We start from the raw sequence: 26,903 nt of genomic DNA, 5'->3' as shown, positions 1-26,903 counted from the left end.
GGAGAAGCAGACTCCCCATGGAGCTGTCTTTTGATTTTTCAAAGAACAGGAACTAATTAACAGATTTCGTTTGTAACCTAATTCAATTATTTTTCATACACTTAAAGACAACACAATTATGTCAGTATCAAATCACTCTAAATATAAATTGTCAGTTTGGATTGCTACAAATTGTGTTAATGCATTCATAAGTACATCTTAAGTGTTCATAACATACTTCACTAAATGTTAGTTGTTTGTATTCTTGTTTTAGATAAACAAATTTTACATCTAATAAAACAATTTGAATAAAAGGGAATCATCTATTTCTACATTTAAATAAGGTGGCCAATTTTTGGCATTTTGAACTTAAAATTTACATGGATTTTAATTATATTCATTATAAACCTTAATCATTTGAACTAATTTTGAAAAAAAATTGGAAATATTGAGGTTACTTGCAATTTCTAGTCAATATTTTTATGCTTAGATGTTTTACAGTACTATACTTTTTAGGGCACTGCTCAATCATTATAATATTATGATTATGATTTTAAAACTACAAATTATTTGGGCCTCTGGATGGCTCAGTTGGTTGAGCATTTGACTTGATTTCAGCTCAGGTTCGGTGATCGAATCCCACATTGATCTCTGTGCTCATTGGGGAGTCTGCTTGGGATTATCCCTCTCCCTCTGCCCCTGTCCTCTCTCTCTCAAATAAATAAATAAATAAGACATAAACAAGTAATAAGAAAGTTAAATTATAAAAAACAAAATCAAAGAAACAAAACCAAAACCAAAAACCTACATACTATTTTCAATACTTCAATCGCTGTCATAAATTTATTAGACCTGCTGGGCATGGGACTTGTTACTGTGCTAAGATCATGAAAGGCTATTATATTAACATATGTAAATATTAATACACATAAATTACACACACACACACACACACACACACAAACACACACATATATGCTGGGACTTATGAATTCTGCCAGGACAAAGTCAACTTGAGGCGAGCTCTTCTGCTATAAAAGTATATTAAAGACAAAGAAGTAGCTTTTCTGGTTTGTTTTGTTTTTTTTTTTTTTATGTAGAATTTTGTTTTTCCTCTATATATGTGGATTGTTTTAAAGATTTATCTTTGTTTTAAAATGGTCAAATTGAAATTGATGCCTGAATTTTCTATCTAATATTTAAACAAATGTACATGATGAGAAAGCTTCTCTGAATATCAGAAAAACACCATAATCAAATTACAAACTGATTTTTTAAAGATTTTATTTATTTATTTGATAGAGATCTCAAGTAGGGGGAGAGGCAGGCAGAGAGAGAAGGAGAGGAAGAAGCAGGCTCCCCACAGAGCAGAGAGCCCGATGTGGGGCTCGATCCCAGGAACCTGGGATCATGACCTGAGTTGAAGGCAGAGGCTTAACCCACTGAGCCGCCCAGGCTCCCCCAAACTGATTTTAATAAACAATAAATCCTCAGCATGTCTGATACAGGATTTATATAAAGTAAATAGAAATGTATGTAATATTTACTCACCTTAAAGATTAAACATGAAAACTATAAACAGATTTTTATTAAATTTCAGTCAATCATTTGCATTTTATTCTTAAAATATTATAACTTATAATGACAATGCACATTAAAAACTGGAAAAAGCTTAATTTCTCAGTTCTTTGGATAACAAATGAGACAAGGTAGCACCATATTACAATAGTTACTTTAAATACATGTTGTGATCTTTACCCAGTTGAAACTATGAATCAGAAATGCACTGATACAGGGGCGCCTGGGTGGCTCAGTGGGTTAAGCCTCTGCCTTCTTCGACTCAGGTCATGATCCTAGGGTCCTGTGATCGAGCTCCGCATCAGGCTCTCTGCTCAGCAGGGAGACTGCTTCCCTCTCTCTCTTTGCCTGCCTCTCTGCCTACTTGATTTCTGTCAAATAAATAAATAAAATCTTTTAAGAAAAAAAGTACTGATACAAATTGCAGGTCATCTAAATATCCAAGCTTCTAATTATTTAAGTTCCATATTTGCTAGTCAGTGGTCAAATATTAAAAATTTTTTCAAGCAATCAAAAATATTTCTTTTTTTATTCAAAATATTCTGTTTAGGAACCAGAGCAAAAAGCAATTTTATTATAAACTGTATGGTTTGGGAAGGATTCATTTATTTCATTCACAGGCCATTATTTATTTGTTGGTCTGTCTCTATCAGTCTTCTTTGAGCACCAATTCAACTTAGGGTTTTAAAAATGTTCTACATAAGGCTATACATGATAAAACAACCTACTCTCAAAAAATTCATAGTATAACAAGGGAGGTAATTATATGTACAATTATTTAAAAACATGCTGTGAGAGAGATGGGTATGTGGTATGTAAAAGATCAGGGGAAGAGTCACCTCCCTTTGACTAAGATCAGTTGAATGGGTATCAAAGAAGTCTCGTAGTGGATACATATTCAAGGATTCTTAAAGGATGGGAATGAACTTGTTAGACTACAGATATCTATCAGGAACCAGGAGGAGGAAAAGAAATTCACATACTCTTTGAGTTGCAAAAGCTTGACGTTGCTCAAAAATGGTTTCTGGGTTAAGGGTGACTGCATCGTGTCAGACCAGATAGTAGGCATTCACTAACAGATACTGATTTTATCAAAGAAATGTGATTTGAAGAAAACAAACTGATTTGCTTACACATCCTTGGGAGGTAGTCATTCCCCTCTTAATCAATTTTTTTAGGGAAATATGTTTTATTACCTAATGCTGTATAAAATGACTCCAAACATAGTGGCTCAAAACAAAAATCATTTTTATTTGCTCATGATTATCTGGGTCAGAAATATAGGCAGGATTCAGCCTGGTGGCTCATGACTGGAAGTCATTTATGTGGCCGTGCTGTTAGAAAATCCAGTCTTTACTGAAAAGCCTGGTATTACAATGGTTCCATAGGGCCTCTATTTCTTTCTGGTTCAGACTATCTCATAACGTGAAGGTGTCAAGATAGGTGCGTTTCTTACATGGCATCTGACTTCAAAGAGGGTTTCTCACATGTTGAGAAGCTTTACATATCTTATGGTCAGTATCTTTCATAATTTATATCCATTCATTAGAGTTTTATCCTTTGGATAAAAGGATAAAACAGTCTGGGATAAACAGACTGAATCATACTGATAATCACTATAGATTTTGGGTGGAGTCAAGATTTTGAATATGTAAATACCAGTGATGTTGATGCCTCTGGTTCACAAATCACACTTTGAGTGGCAAGGTCCTAGACCTCAGCTTAACATATTTTAGTTCTATAGTATACTTCGTAAACAGTGATACTCGGAACTTAATACAGTGGAATCCACAAGGCTTTAATAAGTAGTTTAGTAATCCTTTTACCCACATTATATCCAAATCTGCTAGAGTGATGTTTTCAATTCTTCGACAACTTAGATTTGAAAGGCGTTCCCAAAAGTTTGTGTGTGTGTACATGCATTCTGAAAATATATGTTTGTCTATCTATCTAAATTCATTCTGAAAATGTAGCTGTATATAATGTAATGGTAGAGACTGGTATTAATTACTGATATTAGAAAATGGCATCATTGCAATTAAATTAGTAAGCAATGTGACTTATAACTTTTCATCCGAACAAGACAAAATCCTCTGAGAACCTGATAAAGAATGTTAATATCAGAAAATAAACCAGAGGGGCACCTGGGTGGCTCAGTGGGTTAAAGCCTCTGCCTTCAATTCAGGTCGTGATCCCAGGGTCCTGGGATTGAGCCCCGCTCTGGCTCTCTGCTCAGCAGGGAGCCTGCTTCCCTCCCTTCCTGTCTCTCTGCCTGCCTCTTTGCCTGCTTGTGATCTCTGTCTGTCAAATAAATTAATTAATTAAAAAAAGAAAGAAAGAAAATAAACCAGATATCAGCTTCTCCCCTGATAATTCAAGTACCATTAAAACTCTCCAGAAAATAGAAGGCAGACTCTGGATAACAAAGGATCATCTATTATTGAGTTCCCACATTTCTAAAAGTCCTCATCTGCTCTCGTAACAAAACTGTAAACCATTTCCTACAGCATTCTTCCTAAAAATCGTGTGTCTGCTAGTTTCCCATCTCCTTTGTGCACTTGAACTTCTGCTTAAAGTCTTTGCTGCTGAGTCTTAGACTCCCAACTTAGATCATCCACATTTTGCCAACAACATCATAAAACGCACTCAATCTCTATCATGGCTATGGTCTCCAATGGCTTTTCTCACTTTTGTATCAGCAGCTGTCAGAATTATCTCCAGAATACGTGTTCTTGTATCCTATAGTTTTCTTTTGCTCATGAGAAATGTCAAAAGTAAAAGGCAAACATTTATAAGATCCTCTGATTCTAGAAAATGAAAGATCAAGCCAAAATACTGGTAGTTAAATTCTTCATAGCACTGAAGATTTCACAATGTAGTTTCCTTATTATGTACAGACTTTCTGGTACGTTAGTAACCTGCATTAGGAGAACAGAGTCTATATTTTCCATCTTTACTGAAATTTTATTTCAGCCTTCTGCCCTGTGTTTCCTTTATTTTGTACCTTACAATCTGCTCTGCTATGTAACATTCCCTTTCTTGATATTTTTACTTTTTTTCTGAGCAACCCAGTTTTCAAAATCATGCACTGTTTTTTTTTCTAACTCTGAGTTCATAAAAATATTAATAGACTCCACTGGAATTTGAAAGTAGAAGTATGCTTCTTTATATACATTGTTTGGCACTGTTACCTGTGATTTTCTTCTAGCATGCAGCTATCCTGCAAATATTTCACTGTACAACACAGCAGCTGGTTACATGAGTGGATAGCATCATAATATTCTTGGATGCTGGGAAAGTAAGAACAGAGAAAGAGGCAGGGTAAGAAGAATTATTATAAATGAATGTTTTAAAGTTGTTTTCAAAATTTAATACTCAAATTACCAATAACTTCTATAATAATATATGACATATATGTTATTTTTAAATAACACAAACATATTTAGAAATGTATTAACTGCATGTCTGTTGTGTTTTTAAATAACTTTGTATCTAAATAATAAACCCTCAGGATATTACTAAAATATAAAGCCTAACAAGTATCTGCCACTCTCCTACTTTCCCTACCTCTAATGTAAAGGATTCCGTTCTTTAGGTGCCTAAGAGTTCATGATGATTTTAATAATCTGTCTAGTATTGGGCAGTATTTTCCCACATACATACAATTATACAAGACTTTAGAAATGTTTTAACATATGGTTATAAATGTTCCAAGTGATAAAACCCTTGCAGGAGAAGTAATCTTCCTATGGTGTGTTCTAACATCTACCTATGTCTTTATTTCTCCATCTTCCTGCTAACACAAGTGCTGAATCTATTTTCCATTTCCTCAGAATATTACTCTGGAACAACTCTTCAGCTAGTTGACCTGCTTTGATACATTTTTAGAGGTGACATTGCAGGAAGCATTAATGGTTAGAATATTATTTTTTAATTGATTATCTCCAATTTTTCTTTCTTTCACTCTAACTTTTGGTGGTGGTCTCTTGAGGATAGATGTTGGAAGGTTCTTTTGGAGATATTAAAGCATGTTGTCAAGTCATTAACAACTTAATTAAAGTTACTGTTTGTCAAGCATTTAAATCTGAAACTCCAGTTGTAATCCATCTTGATAGACATCTTCGTCTCAGCAAGTCTTTGAAAAATCCTATCATACAGGCATTACTGTGATCATACAATGTAAATGTAATACCCACACCCTCCCAGCTAGGCTAGGCTGAGGCAAAATTCTGACTCTACCCGGCATCCTGATACCCTATCATCTTACTCTCTTCAGATCACTTGATACAGAGTGATAACACTCAAATTTACCTTTTTAGTGTGACCACTTCCTTATGCAACTCCAAGACTCCATTTTTGATGTTAATGGGCTTCACAAACTTAAAAATATTTGAGCCAGAATTCTTTGCTGGATGTATGCGAAAACCTAATGTTTCTATTTTAGAATATGACAGTTTCATCTATCCAGTTGTCCAAGGCAAAGATGGTAGAGTATTTTGTTTCTCTTCTGCCTCACATAAAAGCTATCAGCAAGTCCTCTCAACTTCATGTTTAAAATATAACCATAGCCCAACCACTTCTTATTACCATCTACAACTTAAGGTACCATAAATTCAAGATTTGAAGCTATTTTATTTTGCTTCATACATTTAAACAGTGGGATTCCACTTAACCAACTGGAAAATTTTGTACTGAATACACAAGAATATACCTGGGTACATTACTTAATTTTATGTAGTAGCTGTCATCTTAGAGAATAATTTCTGTGAGGGGGAGAAAGGTAATTTCAGAGATATTTTCTGTCACATTTGTAAAATATAGTATCTTCTGAAATCTCTGAGGATGTGACTTAGAATGTACTACATTCTTGGAAAAAAAATCATACATAGGGAGTCATTTTTACCTTCAAAACTGCAGCACAGAACAAGATCATACACTGATGATATAAAGACAATTTCCACTTATGGATGACTGGCTGAGGGAATCAACTTTTGTTTCTCCCCATCCCTCAATGCAAATAGTTTTGAAAATTGCACTGCCATAACTTTTCTGTGATTTTCATTTTGTGTGGTTCTCAAATTAACAATTTTAAACTAATTTACTAAAATGTATATACATAGAACAATAATTGTGTATGTTTATTATTTGATGAATTAAAATAAAAAGTGAAATTTTATGTAACCACCACACAGGCTAAAAAATAGAAAATTACTGGTACAATGGAGGCTCACCTACCAAGACCCTTCTTTTTTTTTTTTTTTTTTTTTAAGATTTTATTTATTTATTTGCCGGAGAGAGGGAAAAAGCACAAGTGGGGGGTGGGGGGGTGGCAGGCAAAGGAAGAAGCAGGTTACCCGCTGAGCAAGGAGCCTGATGCGGAACTCGGTATCAGGCCTCTGGGATCTTGACCTGAGCCAAAGCCAGATGCCCAACTGACTAAGCCACCCAGGTATCCCTATTGAGCCCTTTCAATGACTACCCCGTCAAACCACCATGCAGAATAGTAACACAGCATCATTTTGCTGTGTTGGACTTTGTTTAACTGAAATATATGTGAAGTATTTTGTGTCTTGTTCCTTTGCTCATATATAAGAAATATGAGCCTTATGCTTGTAAATTATAAGCAAATAAAGAGGCAACAGCTGAACCAGATACCTTTCACTTACACAAATATTAAAACAGGATAAACCAGCGTAGTGAACATAATTTCAAACAAATTAAAATCTAGCAAAGTTAAGAAACATTGTTTGCTTGGTTTTTTAATGTCAGATTTGTTATCACCTTAATCTATGATTCCTCAAAATTTTAATGACATACGGACAACTACCTATAAATATCTCACAGACCTTATTATTCTCTACTGCACTACCTTCTTCGTTACCCTTTTCATTACCTCTATATTTGGAATTATTTATTGATTCTGCTTATTTTTGTATATCAACTAGATCATACAATTTTAAGGATAGGGATTATTTTCATAATGTGAATACCTTACATAGTGCTTGGCATTTTGTAGTTATTCAAACACTATTTGTGTTAATGAATTAAGTGACTGCTTATTCTCTGAATATCACCTCTATGTTTTCACCTTGTTAATATCCTGTTGCAAGACTTAGTCAAAATATGTATTTTTGCAGCAAAAAAACAAATGTTTCTTTCGTGAACTTGTTATTTGAAATATAACATATAAACAGAAAAGTGAAAAAATTATGAAAGTCTAACTCAGATTTTCAGAAAGTGAGTTGACCTATGTAAATGGCATTCAAATTAAGAAACAGACTACAACAAACACTTCTGGAGCCCCTCATATCCTCTTCCACTCTCATCTTTCACAGTTAACCATTATCCTGCCACCCAATACCATAATTTTGTCACCTGAATTTCATAGAGAAAAAAAAAAAATCCTTAATTTTAGAGAAGTGTCCTAGGAAAGTTAGGGCTAGTGCGTGGGGGCTCAGCAAGTCCAGGAGGCTGGGACAATGTCCCCTGCTGGATATAATTATATCACATAAGAGTCTCATATGACAGTAGAGTATGAATACTCCAATAATTGGCTGCAGATAGAGGGAGGTAGTGAGGATAAAAAACAGAAGAGAGGTTGGGAAATATAGGAGACAGGCCAGTAAGTACCCAAGAGCTGCAGGAGTGGAAAAGATGTGGCTATGTGGGAACTGGAGAAGGACTGGACCAGTTTCCCAATGCTCTATACAGGCACCTTGAGTAAATTCCAAGGATTTCCTTTTTGGGCCATTTCCCCACACCTCCCCCATTCTCTTCAGCTAATTTTAGACTTGAGGACTAGAGATGTAGATGGTGGAAGCAGGACGGTTGAGGTATGCTCAATGTGTTACAGTTATAAGTAGTTGTAGTTTATTCATTTTGTGGCCTTATACTGCTTCCATTGTATGATGGAATCACTCATTCATGCATCTATTTTACTGCTGATAATGTTAAGGTGTCTCTCATTATTTGGTATTAGGATGATGACATACATTCAATCAATTCTGTTTGGTGAAATATATTGTCCTTAGGAAGGAAATTGCTGGGTTACAAAGGATGAGCATGCTTAGTTTTAGTAGATCCTGCCAAACCGTTTTCCAAATTGATTACAGCATTTTATACTTCTATGATCAGTGTACAAGAACTCTCATTTCTATAAGTCATTTTGTCAGTTCTAACTTGTCATTTGTAAGAGTGCAATAGTATCAAATTGTGGTTACAATTTGTACTTTTATGACGTAAATTTAAACAGCATTTATTTTTATTAACAATTTTGCTATCACTGGTAAAATGCATTTCTAATCTTTTGCCCTTTTTCTATGTTGAGAATTCTGAATAGATTTTACCTGCTCTTTGTAAAATCTAGAAAAGTCCTTCATTATAAAGTTGCAAATATTTCTAGCATTTGGTACACTACTTTTAACTCTTTGATGGACCCATACTCTTAAGTCTGATGTAGTTCACTTTGTCAAACTTCTCCTTTATGATAGCATAGCATATATCCTGCTATAGAAATAGTTTCCTACCTCAAGACCATGGTTTTCTTACACTGTTATCTAGAAGTTTTATTTTACTTTCATACTGAGATATGCAATCTAACTGAAATTGATACATGTGTACAGTATAAATAAGGATTCATTTGGTTTCACAAGATATTCAACTGAAGAAACACGAGTTGCTGAAGACCATTTTAAATCTTTCATATGCCATCTTCATTATTCCGGTGTCCCTATAATGTGAGCCCATTTTTGAACACTGTTTCACTGATCCAATTTTTTATCCTTGTGTCAATACAATGTTTTCCTTACTGTTGTGTCATAAAAAAACACACTTGGAATATAAGTCCTTCTGGATTTTCCTCTTCTTCCTCTTCCTAAGAGGCCTACTATTATTCTCCTTCTCCTGGTCTTTAAGATTATCTTGGCTATTTTTGAACTTTGAGTTTTGAAATTTTGATACATTTATATACATTTTACAGTAAGCTTTTAACATCAATAATTACAACAATCTTCAAAACCAATTATGATTTTGATAAGAGATTTCATTGTATCTACATATCAGTTGAGAAAAAATAACATATTTTCAACATAAAGCTTCATTCCTGAAACATAATATATAATTCTGCATATGCTAAATTTTGGAATAACTATCACTATTACTTACAGTTTTCTGCATGAAGGTTATCAAACAATCAGGCAAATGATTACTTATTTAATTATTTTAATGGTACTGTATTTTTTTTACATTTTATTCTTTGCTTATTTCTGGTATATAGCAATATACATGGCTACCTTAAAGCACCATTGATTAAACTTATTAAGTTTGTTAAGCCACCTTTGAATTATTTTGTCATTTCATCATGTACAATAAAATCATGTCATCTGTAATTAGTTATTTTTTTCTTTACAATCCTTGTGTATTTCTTTTTTTGGGGGGGGCAGATTAATAGAAGTATGTCTTCTTTCCAATCTTAGTAAAATCTTCTATTATTTTACAATAAGTATGATACTTACTGCAGGAATTTTTCTAGATACTATGATTCACATCTTGAATTTCAAAATTTGTTTTTGAATTTATTGAAATGATATAATTGATCAATTTTTTAAAATCCTAAATATTAAACCAACTATACCAATTAGGTTAGATGTAATATATATTGCTAGATTGCATTTGTTAATATTTTCATTAGAATGTTTGCAACTGTTTCATTGTTTTTCCATAAATTGTTCAGTTTTACCTAAATTTTAAAATTTCTGATAAAATGTTTTATAACAGATATTACTTTTTTAATGTGTATGAAGTCTACAGTGAAATCTTATTTTTCATTCCTGGACTTGGCAATTTGTGCCTTCTTTAATTTTTCTTTAACCAGTCTTACCAGAAGTTTAGCAATTTTGTTACCAAATTGAGAGAATAAATTTTTTGTCATTGTTAAAACTCTATATTACATCTACATTTCTTATATTCATCCATGTTTATGTTATTTTCATTGAAATTAATGTTACTCTAATTTTGAGATGGATGTTTTAATCACTAATTCTGACTTTATTTTCTATTATATGCATTTATGTATAATTATGCACACATATAAATGTCCTTTAAGTGCAGCTCTACCACACGTATTATAAGTTATATTTTATTAAAAATGTTCAAAATACTTAACTTTAATTTTAATGAGATTTAGATGAACAGATCTTCATTTCCAAATATATAAAGATCTCTCTTCTAGTTCTTTTGAAAATATGATTTAAAGATTGATTTCCCTGTGAAAAGAATATCTATTCTAATTTCCCAACATTTATTGAAACTAGCTTTGTGACAAGCATTTTTTACAAAATGATTTCAGCATTTTTGGATATTGTTTGTGTGGTCACTTACCATTTAATTTTTCCTTATAATGTTTTCTTATCTCTATGTTATTTTAAATTATTTATTAGGCATATTAAAATATGAGCATTTTATTACTTAAGTCTTTCATTTATAGGTTTTAAGATTGTTACTTGTGAAATTTTAGCTGCATACTATCTTCTATCTTTGTCTAGTTTATTAATTTCCTTGTCATTGTCATTTGCATCTAATCAATTATTAAACATATTGACTATTTAATCTCAGGGATTTTACTTACTTCTGCAATATCACCTGATTTGATAAAATTTCTAGCCCTCTGCTGAAAATTTTCAGCTTGTCTTTTAATCCCTTGATCATATTAGCTAGTTGTTTTAGAATATTTGTCTAATATACCTAATATCATGAACCCTCTATGGGTCTGATATTGTGCAACTATTTTCTTTTTGTTGTTTGCTTATTTTAAATAATTATGGGATATTTTGTAACAAGAATCCTAAGGATAATCTGAAGCACTCATTATATATTCTTTCTCCACAATTTACTGAAAGAAATTAAGGGAATGGTGTCTTAATCAAATTAAGAACCTGCACTGAGGGGTGCCTAGGTGGCTCTGTGGGTTAAAGCCTCTGCCTTCAGCTGGGGTCATGATTCCAGGGTCCTGAGATCAAGCCCCACATCGGGCTCTCTGCTCGGCAGGAAGCCTGCTTCTCCCTCTCTCTCTCTGCCTGCCTGCCTGTCTTGTGATCTCTGTCTGTCAAGTAATTAAAAAAAAAAAAGAACCTGCGCTGAACTTTGGAATTTGTGAGACCTATCTATTTCAATTTCACTCTTACTTTTAGCTTATAGCTCAACAGAGATCTCAACTGATCACATATGGCATTTACAAGAGCTTCTCAAACTTGCCAGGCCTGATGTCCAATTTTGTCTTCTAGAGTTTATGACTGGCAACTATTTGCTTTGGCTTCTCATCCTCTCAGCTGCCAGTTCTTGATTAGCAAATGCCTCAAAATGAAAAGAGGTAGCAATTATCAAGTCATAGTTCCGGGGTTCTTTCCCCCAAAGTGGCCAATGGCTCTGTAAATAATTTCTCTCTTGGTTGCTCTCCAAAATCTTAACTCAAGTTCATTATCACATTTTGACTTTTTAGTTTTTCATAGAGATCTGATTGCCCAAAACAGCAAATATTGACCACTAGTGAAATAGAAGTCTGTGCATATTTTAAGTTATTATATAAACAAATACATGTGCATTTTATACCTAATTATGTAGTAATAAACATTTCAAGGTTGCCATTAAAACAAGTTGTTTTCTTCTTGGATTTGAAATTCTCCAAAAATAAATCTAGTTAATCAGAATTATTAAAATAGAAACCATGGTCTATTTAGTGTCTGTTATACTGTGGTGGGTATTTCACAGAATTAATGGTTAAGATTTACCGACTAGTTACTATAAGCCAAACATGGGTTAGAATCTCTGTATTTAATTCCTCCCTACCACAACTAACCACTTTGAGTAGAAATCCATTTATTTAGTGTATCTGATACATCTATTTCAGGTTAAGACCCTGTAAAAGATCAAGCCATTAGTAAGTTATAGAACTAGTACTTATAGCTGGAAGTAGTTATAGATTCCAGGGTCTTCATTTATATTATTATGTTTCTACTGAGATATTTTAGAAATTAAGAATATAAGATTATTTAGTTCTTGAAAAATACAAGCTATCTAATAAAGATTTTCAAGTAACTAAAAATATTGTACAATCTAGTCACTCCAATAATCCATACAGCCTGTATAATAAATTTCAATTTAGAGCTGAGAAAAATTTGTTAAAATGTGTATTTTTAGGTGTCACCTCAGAACTAATCAGATTCTCTGGCAGTGTGGTATAGGAATTCAAATTTTTAATACAGTTAATTTATATGCACATTCAAGTTTAAGGAACACTGTATATGAAAAATAAATAATGAATACTGTTATGCTGGAAATAAAAAAAAAAAGAAGAAGCTCACAGCTCAAACAGAGAGCATAATTGAAAACAAAAAAAAAAAAACAAAAACAAAAAAAATATTTCTAAACAAAAATTTGTCATGCTATATACTTTATTATATTTAAACCACAACTGAAAAGGTAGAAATAAACACCTGGATGACTATTATGTAAAACAAGTAGCCCTTACTGATTTTATCACTGTTGAGATATTAAAGACAGTTGCTCAACCTGATTTTTATGAATCCAGAGAGAATGATTTACATACACCTTCTGCCTCTATAAAAGAACAAATCTATTTTCTCAGAACTATTTCATCTTCCACAGACTTTGGCTCATCCAAAATGGTTGGCTGGAATTATTGAAATTACGACTTTGAGAGCTCGCGTTATATTAAGCAATCATAATGTCAAGTTAGTCCAAACTTAAAAAAAAATATATATATATATATATATATATATATATATGGATAAATTTTATCTGAGAGACTCAAAAGCTGACCAAAATTTGAATTATCTGTAATTATAACTCTGGAGAACATAAAGTAAGGCAAGATTCAAAACAATCATTCAGAGACCATTTGAATTTATAAGTGGATTTTAATCAGTTATACTAATCTCAAAGTTTTCAATATGTTTTAGTAATAGTATTAAAATTTTCTGGTTAGACTGATGCACTTCCTTCATCTTTAACTTGCAAAATGGCTCAACAATTTGTTTTTCCTCCTTGGGAGATACTTTTAATAAATGCTGATGACAGACACTGACTTAATGACTTTAATAACCAACGACTTATACAAATCCTCATTAAAAGATAATCTTCTATCCCTTTTTATCCCAAAGTTTTCATCAAAAGGTTAAAATAATGTCTTTTAGAATCAAAGCTGTCCAAGTTGGTAGAAGGATTTAATCTTGACCTAAAATTCTATCCCTATCTCTAATGATGTTTTATCTATATACAGTAAATTTTAATTATATAATATGTCCCATGAGTCTTATATTGACTTCCCCATTGTCAAACTCTATCACATTTTTATGTTTAAACTAAATTTCTCATATACATACACCACAAAAACATTTCCAACAGAGATTCACCAGATACAACTTTATAAGACATACATTTAGAATATTGACTTTCACTGAGAAAAGGTACCAAGAAAGCAAGCCTTAGAATTGCACTGAAAAAGATAATTTCTTTAACTCTATGCCTTACTCTTATACTCCAGAGTAGACCCTCAAGGATTAATGGTACCCTGTATAAATGTGCTAATGAATTTAGAACTTGGATATTCATTCACACAAAAGATTTAACCTTGAAATCACCTCAAAGAACAACACATTTCTCATAAAGCACTTCTTTAGAAGATGAATGGACTTTCTGAGTAAATATAACAGATCAGTAATGTCAATGGAAGGGACATATGCCCGTTTCTCTCTGTGAGCAGTATGTTTAAGAGAAAGGGAATCTGAGGGACAGAGGGAGCGAGACTGGCACCAGACCAAAGTGAGACAAGGCCCACATGAATTTGTCCATTTCTGTTACCCCCATTGCTAGACTCTCCTACCCTGTGGCCCCACTGTCCCCCCAAATTTATCACTGCTGTGCTGCCCATGACATCTTTTGCCTTCTCACTTCATCTTCACATTGGATCTATAATGTCTTCTGATTATTGTTCAAATATCGTATGAAACAGCTAGAGCTTTACATGTCTAATGAATTAGTCCATAAAATAATTTAAAAAATGAGTAAACACTTTACAAATGTAGGTCAATCATGTATTCACTTAGGAAAAGGCTTGCTGGTTATCAAAAGTTGGCAAAATTAATACATGGAATTAATTCTTTTCGGAGGGTGTAGGCCAACTGAAAACAAAAACTGGTGAAGAAGGGGTTTTCACATGTTACCTAACTTGTTTTTGATTATATGAATAATTCTTCCTCTGCTGTCTGATGTGAAGTTGCTTAAATGTTCATTTCCACTGATAATTCTAACATTCAGCAGATGTCATGTCAAAGAGAGATAGTAGCCTTAATAGTCATTTTGGCTCCTCTGGGAACTGGGTTTTACCCAAAAGAAAGACAGAAATTAGTATGAGAAAAATGGTACTATCTTTGTTTAACTATTGGAGATGCTAACAGAAGTGTACCAATTGCCATGACCCAGGGACAGAAAGAACATGCACCATTTGGAGTTGAAATGACAAGTTTAAGAAACACCCAGAGAAAACCAAAACCATTTTTCCTAATAACTGCATCAATCTGTTTTAGGGTACGCTGTTATCTCTCATGGTTTTCAGGCAATTTTTTTACCAAAGAATAAGAAATAAAATCAAACATAGAAACAAAAGAGAGCACATCTCATTATAAACCAAAAAGCAGTTCATAAATTGTTTTGACTCTGCTCAGTGTTTACATAAATGATGAATTTATATCATATATGAATTCAGCTGTACATCTTAATAAAAACATTCTGACTTAGTCTTTAAAAAGTTGAATCTGTACATGTCAAGCTTCTAAACTTAATTTCTTTTAACATGAAACCCAGAAGGTAGAGAAATCATTTGAATGACACCAGAAAAAATGAAAAATATAAATATAAAATATGAGACATTCTAAAAGAATTGATCCAGATTTTGTAATAAGCAATAGTAGAAAGTAAAAACAATAAAGCAGATACCATTGCATATCAAGAGACTTAACTCATATAATGATCAAATAATGTGCCTACCTTATATGGGGTCTGATTTAAACCATCATAGCAAAAGCATTACTGAGACTCATCAGAGACACTTAATTATGATTTGGGTATCAAATGCCAGCAAAGAAGTATTGTTAATATTTAAGTGCTTTGATAATTATATTTGGATTATACTGGGGTTAACTTAGCACTGCTCCCTCTGCTCTTGAATATAGTAGACAATTTTCATGATTATTTTAACTAGAAGATATGACCATAATTGTCTCCTTCCTCTTAAAATTATTCAATAGCTCTTCATGAACTGTAGGGAAAATTCTGGACTTTTTTATTTTCAAACAAAGCACTTCAACAACTACAATTTTTACTTTCCTAAATTTACTACTAACCCTTAGTCAAAAACACAAACCAAATTACTTGAAATTTCAGACACAGTCATATTACAGCTATTTGCCTTTGCATCTATCTGTCTGGCAAGCCGTCATCTACTACTTGGAAGAAACACTGATCAAAAGCCTGTGTCAGGACTAGTATAGTCTTACTGCAGGGGAAGTGGCCTCTTACTAGGTAATTTAAAAATTCATACTTGGTACAGAGAAAGAATGTCAGATAATCATTACAGGAGAAGTTTTTTAAAAGTCTGGTTAAAGACTTTAGATCAAGTGAGGCATGACAGCTGACAGATAGATAGAACCAACTACACTTTCTCATTCACCTATGTTAGCTTAAGTAGCAAATGCTTAACCTAACCAAGATTTACACTGACCTAAGATGTTTGCTTCCTCCCTGCCGCCAGGCACCACCAATTTGGTACGTATTTTCTTCATATTCCCATAGCCTCTTGCTTGTCACAGGATACCTTATTTGTTAATTTCTTTATTCTCTTTTGTGAGATTATTTAAAGGTCTGGATAATTTCTGATGATGACTTATAACTTTGCATCTAACACAATATCTGGCTTATTGTACATAGGCATATGGGGACTTTATTTTGGAATAAAGAATTACTTAGTGGAGAGTAAGAGTATGAAGTATACAGAAACTTTAAGCAAAATCTGGGTCTTCTAAATGTTAAATTTCAGTAAATGAATTGATGATTAAAATATTTTGGTTAAGCATTTGACTCTTGATTTCGGCTCAGGTTATGATCTGAGCCTCCTGGGATGAGCCCTCCCTATTGAGCAGGGAGTCTGTCTATCTCCCTATTCCCTGCCCCTCCCCTTGATCCCTCTCTGTCTATCTCTCTCCCTTTCTCTCTCAAATAAATAAATCTCATCCCAGGAGGCTCAGATCATAACCTGAGCCGAAATCAAGAGTCAAATGCTTAACCAACTGAGACACTCAGGCATCCATTCTTTTAAAGATTATCAACACTATTGACTCTGAAAACTGGTCCTAGGTTTTTGCATATTTTATTGCTTAAACAATTCAAAAGTACAGTCATTAGTATACATTAGTTCCTGGTTTCTATATCAAATACATTCTCATGATGGCTTCTTGATCTTTTTTTTTTTTTCAAATTAAATCCTGGTTCTTATTTATTTATTTTTAATTTAAATTCAATTAGCCAACACAATACATCATTAGTTTCAGAGGTAGTGTTCAATAACTTATCAGTTGTATATAACACACCCAGAGCTCATCCTATCACGTACCCTCCTTATTATCAATCACCTAATTACCCTGTCCCCCACTACCCACCTCCCCTCTAGCAACCATCAGTCATTTTAGACTCTCTCATGGTTTTTCTTCCTCTGATGACTTCCTATTCAGTTTTCTCTCTCCTCCCCCAAGATTCTTATCTTTTATTGTATCCTCAAGCAAAGACCAAAAAGGAGATTGAATAAAAATAGAACCTACCTGAGAGAGTACTTTACTTCACTGATAATAGGTAATGTTAAGACAAAATTGAACAGGGCCTACAACTCTTGTCTATTTGACTAGTATGGTAGGCTTAGAGAAATTAATTTCAAACCCATTGGATACCACATTTTCAAAGCTAGGGGAATGTAAAGGAAACTGCTTATGGTTTCCATCCAGAGAATTTTTAGAGAAATAGCTTTGTAAATAGAAAATAACTGTTTACAAAATATCAGAAAAATTCTCAAAGTAATTGATAATGGAAAAGAAAATAAAAGTATATAATTGCCAAGTACTGTCTTATGCCATGTTCAAGGCTTATATGACTGAATACAGGAAGCAGTAGGAGCTTCATTTTTAGACAAAGAACTGAGGTACATAGAGACAAAGTAACTTGTTTAAGTGAATGACTGGTGGGTCTGAGTTTCAAACCAAGCATTCATACTCTAGATCTTTCATCTGAGTTACTATTTTATATAATACAGACTGTCAGTTAATCTCCATAATTGTGAAGAAAACCCATAAAACGCAATTAAGTGTTTAGCTTGGGAGTGATATGGAAAAAATCCCTAATTTGCTTTAATTATGACCAATTTTTATGACCATAAAATTCTCAGAGGATGTTAATATATCCAAATTATATTTACTTGTCTCTTCCTCTTCTACTTATAGTTCAAATTCTACCCAAATTTCATTATATAACCTAAATGCTATATCGTAACTTGTTATACGTTAAGTCCTCTCTCTGCTTTATGCTATTGTACTACTTTTGTTAAGATTTTATTTACTAGAGAAAAACAGGGGGTGGGGGAGGGAGACAAAACCCGAGCTGGGGAGCGGCAGAGGGAAATAATGTCAAGCAGACTCCATGCTGTGTGTGGAGCCCTATGCAGGGCTTGATCTCACAACCCTGAGATGATTACCTGAGCTGAAACCAAGAGTTGGACATGCAACTGAATGAGCCACCCAGGCACCCACGCTGCACTTTCTCCATAACTTTTTTTATGAAACATAATATCTTCGATGGCATTTACATATCCAAATTTCTACTCTTCAGTGTGCTAGAGGTATAAACTTCCTCTTGGCCCCAGTGAATCTCAACTTTTTCATCTTTATATAAAAGTATATAGTCTGATCATGTAAGATTACTAAATATGATAGTTTATAGAAAGTATACTACACAGAGTTCAAAACACCAAAAGGACTGAATAAATGATGTTTTCCCTTTTTTCTTCATAAATTTAAGAATTAGAAGACTTGTTTCTGATCTTTGTCAACACTATTAGAACTTGGACATTCACATATATTTCATATACCTTAACTCATACCTTCATGCATTCAAGCAATATCCATTAGAGCTGTGTAATGTACAAGACTATTAAAAACTAGAAAAATACTTGTATACAAATGAGACAGGATATGATTACATATAAACCTTCACAGGACATGGTTCTTGGTCTTTAGGTCTAGTTTCAGTTCAAATGAATTGTGATAGCTTACCAAAATGTATACTGTCAAACAACATAAAGTGAAGAAATAAAAGTTGTTGAAAAATAGTGATAAATAATAATAATAAACAGGAAATAGTCTGATATAGAGAGTACAAAATGAAATTCTGTATCCATTATATGGATATACATTGTATGCTCATATTGCTACAACAAAGTACGATAAATGGCTCTTGTTTAAGCCACACAGTCTATTTCTTGCAGTTTTAGAAGCTGAAGAGTCTAAAGATCAAAATTTCAGTAGATTTAGTTCTTGGTCAGGACTCTTTCCCTGGCTTATAGACAATGGCTTTTTCCCTGTGTGCTCACGTGACATTTTCTGTGTGTGAGTACAAGAAGAATGAGCTCTCATGTCTCTCTCTCTTTTTCTTTTTTTTTGGTAAGGTCATCAATTCTAGCATGAGAGTCCCACCCTTATGACCTAATCTCACCCTAATTACTCCCCCAAAGCCTCAGTCTCCAAATACTATCACATTAAGGATTAGGGTCTCAACAAATTAATTTGGAGTCAGACACAAACATTCAGACTAAGGCATTAAGTTCCTTAGTGGTATTTCCAGAAGCTGACCAAAGAAAGAAATTCAATCACTTACATATCTGACATCAAAAAAAAAAAAAAAAAAAAAACAAAACAAAAGCAAAAGCTGCACAGTACTGATTATTTTGATTTTGACTGAAATTAAATACCTTTTGTGCTCGCTCATAAAAAGAATGAAGTGGTTTGTAGTAAACAATGACCTCCAAAACATGAGTACAATCAATATAATGACAAGTTTCATTGGGCAATTTTTCAGTTTCCTTAAAATAGGCTATGACATAATGTGTGATCAGAGTTTAATAATTGTGATTCTATGCTGAACAAATCTTAACCTTAAGTAAGTTACTTTCTTTCTGTGACTCATTTCTCCCATCTTTAAAGGAAGAAGTTGGGCTAGATAATTTCTTAGTCTTTTTCAGCTCAAAATAAATTGAATAAATGTTGTGTAATTAACTTTCCACAGTTGTTACCCCATGTCAGCATGTAGTCAATGGAAAGGGTCCTGGCAGTCTGGCGTTATGCCACTATTTTTCAAAGTATTTTGGCAACAAAATCACTTCCTCAAAATAAATTTTATTCATATCACATGAAATAGATGGAGAGACAGAAGGAGGGCTGGTTTGGTTTTAAGTGCAGTGGAAGTCCCAGAACTCAATTTCCCCCACTGCCTATACCTATAGTCAGCAGAGCTGCCTCTGAGCTTGTTCTTCTGAGCATCTGGAACTCCAAAAACAAAGCTAGGAAATAACTGAACTAAAGGAAACAAACAGGCTTTGAAATCAGTCACTTATTCCCACTTTCAAATTCTGATGGTCACATGCATCCAGGATTTGTGACACTTACAATCTGCGAGGTTCTCTTTTAAGGAAAAAAATACAAAAACATAAATACAATTTATGGACCTAAAGAAGTGGTTAGATACAAAAGGGGTTCTGAAGCTTAGCTGAATGACTGATTATGATTTGCTTCATAAACCTAAACCTCAGTTTCCTAAACTGCTAAGTAAACTGAGGAAAACAGTCTTGAAGGTGGCTATGAGAATAAATTAGTTAATGTTTGTAAATGTTTGTAAAGCATCTAGAAAAGAGGCAGGAAAAATAAATATGAACTATACTACATTTGTGTTAAGGTTATGCAAACATTAATCATATAAGACAACATTAAACAAAGAATTTACTTAAGACCTTAGAAATAGAGGAGAAGGACTCTACTGAAAACAAAGGCAGGAGGGTTTGTAAGCACTGGCATGGGTTAGTGGAAAAATACTGGAGAACATGATGGAGGACATTGGTCAATATGATTAAGCTGTTTTTGATAATTGGTACTTATTAAAGTCTAAGCTTCTACCTCCCACAGAAGGTGAGGGATAAGAATATTTTATAGCCTTCCCACTGCACAATTCAGAAATTATGACTAATAATGTTATAATGCTGTCTAATGCAAGCAAAGCAGAACTAGGACCTATCATACACAGCACAGACACTGACAAATTTTAACTTTAACATTTCTGTTAAATGTTGAACTTTAACACTTAACATTTTAACTTTAACATATAACTTTAACATTCTGTTAAATGTTAACAATTAACATTATATTAATATAAATATAAGATATTTATATTAATATTTTATCCATACAGATAATCTATGGAACGTTAACCATCACTTGTTTGACAATGTTTTTAATTCAATGCAATGTATCAAATAAACCTACCTATTTTAAAGATTCTACTTTTAGAAGGTAAAAGAATAAATCTTTCGTGATTTACCAAGGACCCTCAAGAGTTTCAAAGTAAGTTTGAATCAAGAAAATTACATTTAGAATTCTATTTTGGGAGGGCAAATATCAGAGGTTTTCAAAAATGTCAAAAGATCTGGACAACTGGCTAAAAGGGATCGTGGGTCACTAAGAAATAATACTTAGCTACCTACTTAACCAAAGTGTCAAAGGATTTTAAAGGCAAATATAGATGGTAACATAATTGAAACAATTTTCCCTCTTTCAAAGATGAGAAGACCTTGTTCACTTAAATAATCAAATACATGATAAGGTCAGTACAAAACAGTAAATTATTCTGATAAGCCACAATCCATACCTTTTAGGAAAATTACTCAGAATGTAAAGAAAAATCTTCTATAATATCTTGAGAGAAAACCTATAATCCAAGAAAATTTTGTCATTTTAATAGAAAGAAAACAAAATTCTAGTTTTGCATTAATACACTAGTGATACTAAAGGTAATTAAAGAAAATTAACCCACCGAATCTTATAACTAGCTTTGAATACACAAAATAAGATTACATTTCTGCAAACCTATGACTAGTTTTACCCATCACGTTTTGTCCTACACTTTTTTCTTCTCACTGTGGAACAGCCAGTTAGTTTGTTTGAGGATAAAATTACCTTTTTCTTCCTCCTTAATGAAAACACATCCTATATACTTCACATATTTTTCTTTAACAGATCCTATACTCCTAATATATTTTGCCTACAAAATTATTTATTTCTTGAATTTTAGTAGATCTATTTAGATATATTGATTATAATTTTAACTACCCACACCTTATGGTTTACAGAGAAAACACAAATTTGTGATTAGTTTTAACAGGAATCTGTAGTAGACTAGTAAAGTTTCTGAATATAGCATCTCACAATTTTTATAGGTAAAGTGCATGCTTTCTTATGGTATAATTTCTCAATATTGCAACAATATATTTATTAACAGACCCAATATAATAAGACTCTCTGTATCATAAAAATAAGCAAAAACGTATATAAACCTAAGTTTATGCCTCATAATAAAACAGCAGATCCTGTTACTTACAAATGTTCTAGGGATGCCTGGGGGGCTCAGTCAGTTAAATGTCTGTCTTCATCTCAGGTCACGATCCAAGGGTGGAGGGATCAATCCCACATTGGCCTCCTTGCTTAATGGGGAGTCTGCTACTCCCTCTACCTGCTGCTCCCCCTGCTTGTGCTCTCTCTGACAAATAAATAAACAAAAACTTAAAAAAAAGGAAATGATCTAGATATTTGATGGATATTACTTAATTTAGTATAAGTCTAATGTTATGTTAAGATTATGTAAACTTTTAAACTGAGATATAAAACATAATGATTGAATTAAAGTTGCTTGGAATTACTAAATTTGACCAAAATCATGGAGATCTCAAAGAAAAAAATACTCAAAATGCCAAAGAACCAGAGTTCTAACCAGAATGGCTAAAATTAACACAGGAAACAACAGATGTTGGTGAGGATGTGGAAAAAGGAGAGCCTTCTTACACAGTTGGTGGTAATGCAAACTGCTGCAGCCACTGTGGAAAACAGCATGAAGGTCCTCAAAAAGTTATAAACAGAACTACCCTATGACCCAGTAATTATACTTCTAAGTATATACCCAAAGAATACAAAAACACTGATTTGAAAGGGCACATGCACCCGATGTTTATAGCAGCATTATCTACAACAGCCAATTATGGAAAGAGACCACACTGACTGATGAATGGATAAAGGGAAAAAAAAAAAACCCATATATATATATATAATGGAATATTACTCAGCCATCAAAATAATGAAACCTTGCCATTTGCAATGATGAGGATGGAACTAGAGTATATTATGTTAAGTGAAATAAATCAGTCACAGATACCATATGATTTCACTCACATGCAGAATTTAAGAAATGAAACAGATGAATATGGGGGAGGGAAATATAAGAGAGGGAAGTAAACCATAAGAGATTCTTTAAAAAAAAAAAAAAGTTTATTTGAGAGCAAGAGTGAGAGAGTGAGTGGAGGAAGGAGCAGAGGAGGATAAGGGGGAGGAGGAAAGAATCTTAAATAGACTCTGTGCTGAGGGCGGAGCCCAATACAGGGCTCCATCTCATGACCCTGAGATCATGAGCATGATTTGAGCTGAAACCAAGAGTCAGACTCTCAACCAAATGAACCACCCAGGCACGCCAAGAGACTCTCTAATTTTAGAGAATAAACTGAAGGCTGCTGGAGGGGAAGCAGGTGGGGGTGGGCTAAATGGGTGATGGGTATTAAGGAGGGCACTTGTGTTGAGCACTGGATGTTAAACTAAGTGCTGAATCACTAAATTCTACTCCTTAAACCAAAATTACACTACATGTTGACTAGAATTTAAACAAAAATTTGAAGAAAATTTTTAAAAAATACAAAAAACAAAAACAAAAACAAACAAAATTATTAAAGTCAATTCCGTACAATACTTTGACATTTGGATGTCCACAACCCTGGATCAGAAGATTTACTAATGGTTCCTGATCAATCACTCACGAGTGAAGAAAAGCTTTAACATTGTACACCATTAGATATCATTAACCCTGGATTAGATGTTCTGGGTGGGGAGGGGGGTCCAAAGATGAATTCAGTGGAAGATACAACACAAGAACTATCAAAGAAAATATGCATCAAAGTTAAATAGGCAAAGTAATAGAGGAGAAACTTTGAGCTATACTTCATTGAAACAAATGGCCAGAGGTTTTTTAAGTCCTGGGGTGAGCTATTGGGAATGTACTGAAGGGCAGTGGGGAGATTGGTCAATGTGATTAGGCCATTTGTGTTTGATAATTGGCATTTATCAAAGTTAGACTCCACGGGACGCCTGGGTGGCTCAGTTGGTTAAGCAGCTGCCTTCGGCTCAGGTCATGATCCCAGCGTCCTGGAATCGAGTCCCACATCGGGCTCCTTGCTCGGCAGGGAGACTCCTTCTCCCTCTGCCTCTGTCTGCCATTCTGTCTGCCTGTGCTCGCTCTCTCTTCCTCTCTCTCTCTGACAAATAAATAAAATCTTAAAAAAAAAAAAAAGTTAGACTCCTACCCTCTTACAGACTGGGAAATAGAGTCACAATCTCTTCAGATGATAATTCAAAGGACGTCTCCCAGGTTTTAAAGACATTCCAGGATCTGGCAAGAATCTGTGAGATGTATATCCATTTTAAGGGTCAGAGAAAGAGTTTACATTATATGTTTTCTACAGTAAGTCCTCTAGGAAAAGGATCATCAGGGTCTAGAGTCAGGAAGATATGTATCTGAAGTTTAGTTAAGCAGAGGAGAATGCTAAGGCTGTTTTGATCAGTTAATATGAATCATCCTCAGCATCAAGAGTGAGCATGTCATAAATCATCATTAACTGAAGCAAATATAATTTCTTCAAAAAAATCACTCATGTTTCATATCTTTCTTTTTCTAATTGTAGATCATAACTGCTCAAAGATAACTTATCAAATGAAAGAACTAGTCTCAAATCATTAAGAACCCAGAAAGCAGATTCAGATTCTAAAGGGAAATCAATGTAGCTAAAGGACGTAAGATTACAAAATAAAGAAAAGGATTAAGTCTTTAAATAAAGGTCAAAGAGAAAAAAAAAAAAAAGGACAGTACCATTATTCAGGCTCACAAAACACAGACAACCAGAAATAAACAAAGTAAAGTAGAAGAAAAAATACTTGAGGAGCTTAAACTTTTGTATGAGTTTAGTAAAATTTCCTCAACTGCTTAAACATGAGAAGGAAGAATCGGTTCATGCCTAGACCTCAGGCGTCCCTTGGATCTAAGTAAAGTATGTGTACCCCAAGTTTTAAATTGTTCCAATTTAACTGATTTCAAATTTTTATGAAAGTTCTCTTATAAGTGAATTAATACAGCAATTTGCCCAATTGCTGAGATCTTGATTTTTTTTGAATACCCGCTTCTTCTTTTTATTATTTTTTTTAATTTTTTATTTTTTATAAACATATATTTTTATTCCCAGGGGTACAGGTCTGTGAATCGCCAGGTTTACACACTTCACAGCACTCACCAAAGCACATAGAATCAATGAAACAAGATGGGATTGGGAGGGAGACAAACCATAGTGACTCTTAATCTCACAAAACAAACTGAGGGTTGCTGGGGGGAGGGGGGTTGGGAGTTGGGGAGATCTTGATTTTTTAATGTTATATTAAACCACCAAGTTTTTCACTACCTCACATTTGTAAACCAAATGATTTTATAACTCATTAAGTATCTTGTGTTAAACAAGTTCTTGTATTTATGTATATTAACACCACAGATTTAATTTCCTAGAGAAAACCCCAGTGCATGTCATTGTAGACTCATGATAAACAGATGATTTGTCAGTTATTAATTATACTTTGCTCTGAAAAATCCTTATATATGCACATTATATGCATTTAATTGGTTAGCATTTTTATAGTCAGTTTTAAAGGACTAGAGAATGTGATGGGTTAAGAAACCTAACAATGCGGCATGCATGCTGAAGTTTATTTGAATCTAATGTTAATAAATTACTTCTAGGCCATGAAAGTTTTTCATACCAAGAAAAGATGTCATCTATTATGTATAAATAATGAGTACAGCTCATCTTGCTTTTGATTTATTTTTGAAAATCTTAGAGAAATGCCTATAATCTGCTGAAACACAACCATAAAAATCTTCAGAAACTGAAAAAGTAAAATTGAAAATTTCATTATTTGGTGTTTGTTATGCTGCATACAATTTATCAAATACTTCCAATTTTATTTTTAAATAAATGTTTCCAAAATATTCCTTTTATGAGCATGCATTAAATCTGAAAAGAATTCATAAGAATTCACACTAGTATAAAAATAACCACTAAAACATATCATACATAGGAAAAATGTGCAGTTATTTGATCAATATAAGCAGTGGAGAGAGCCAGACCAAATACAGTAAGCTACGGGCTTTCCTATGAGAATATTTGATATGATCTGTGCTATAATTCCAAATTTCTCTACCTCACAGCCTCAGAACAGAGAACATTCAGAGGCTTCTCTGAGAGATAAGAAAGTGTATCTTTAAAGATTTTTTCACCCCTACTTGGAAATTTACTGTGATCTACACTGCCAGGAATTATTTGTCTATACTGCCTTTACTTTTGTTTGCTACACACATAGATAATTCATCTTTCAGTGTTACTGATCCAAATTAATTTTTGATATGGGTACTTGTTTCAGTTGAGATCTAAATTATTTGATATTTTCTCCAAAATCATCTACACCACCACCACCTCAAATGTATATGGTCTGTGTATTTGGCAACTGGGTGCATTAGAAATGTTGAAAACAAATTAGCATGTTGTATCAGATCCATGACTGATACACACACACACACACACACACACACACACACACACACACGTATGTATACGTTTCTGATAGTTACATTAGGAATTAAATTTTGTAAAAGTATTCCCCCAGTAAGTCTCCCCAGTAAGGCTGACTTTTTCACTTTTTCACTGAGCACTGCCACACCCGGTGAGGACTGGTTTCATTTGTGATGGGCAGTATCAATGTTGGTGGAAGCTGTTCAAGAGCCCAAAGTTGTTCTGTGTTCTGTGGAAACCAGGGCAGGAAGAATAATCC

Source organism: Mustela erminea, chromosome 15, assembly GCF_009829155.1.
Source record: "Mustela erminea isolate mMusErm1 chromosome 15, mMusErm1.Pri, whole genome shotgun sequence".
NCBI lineage: Eukaryota > Metazoa > Chordata > Mammalia > Carnivora > Mustelidae > Mustela > Mustela erminea.
Note: the sequence above shows the minus strand (reverse complement) of the source record.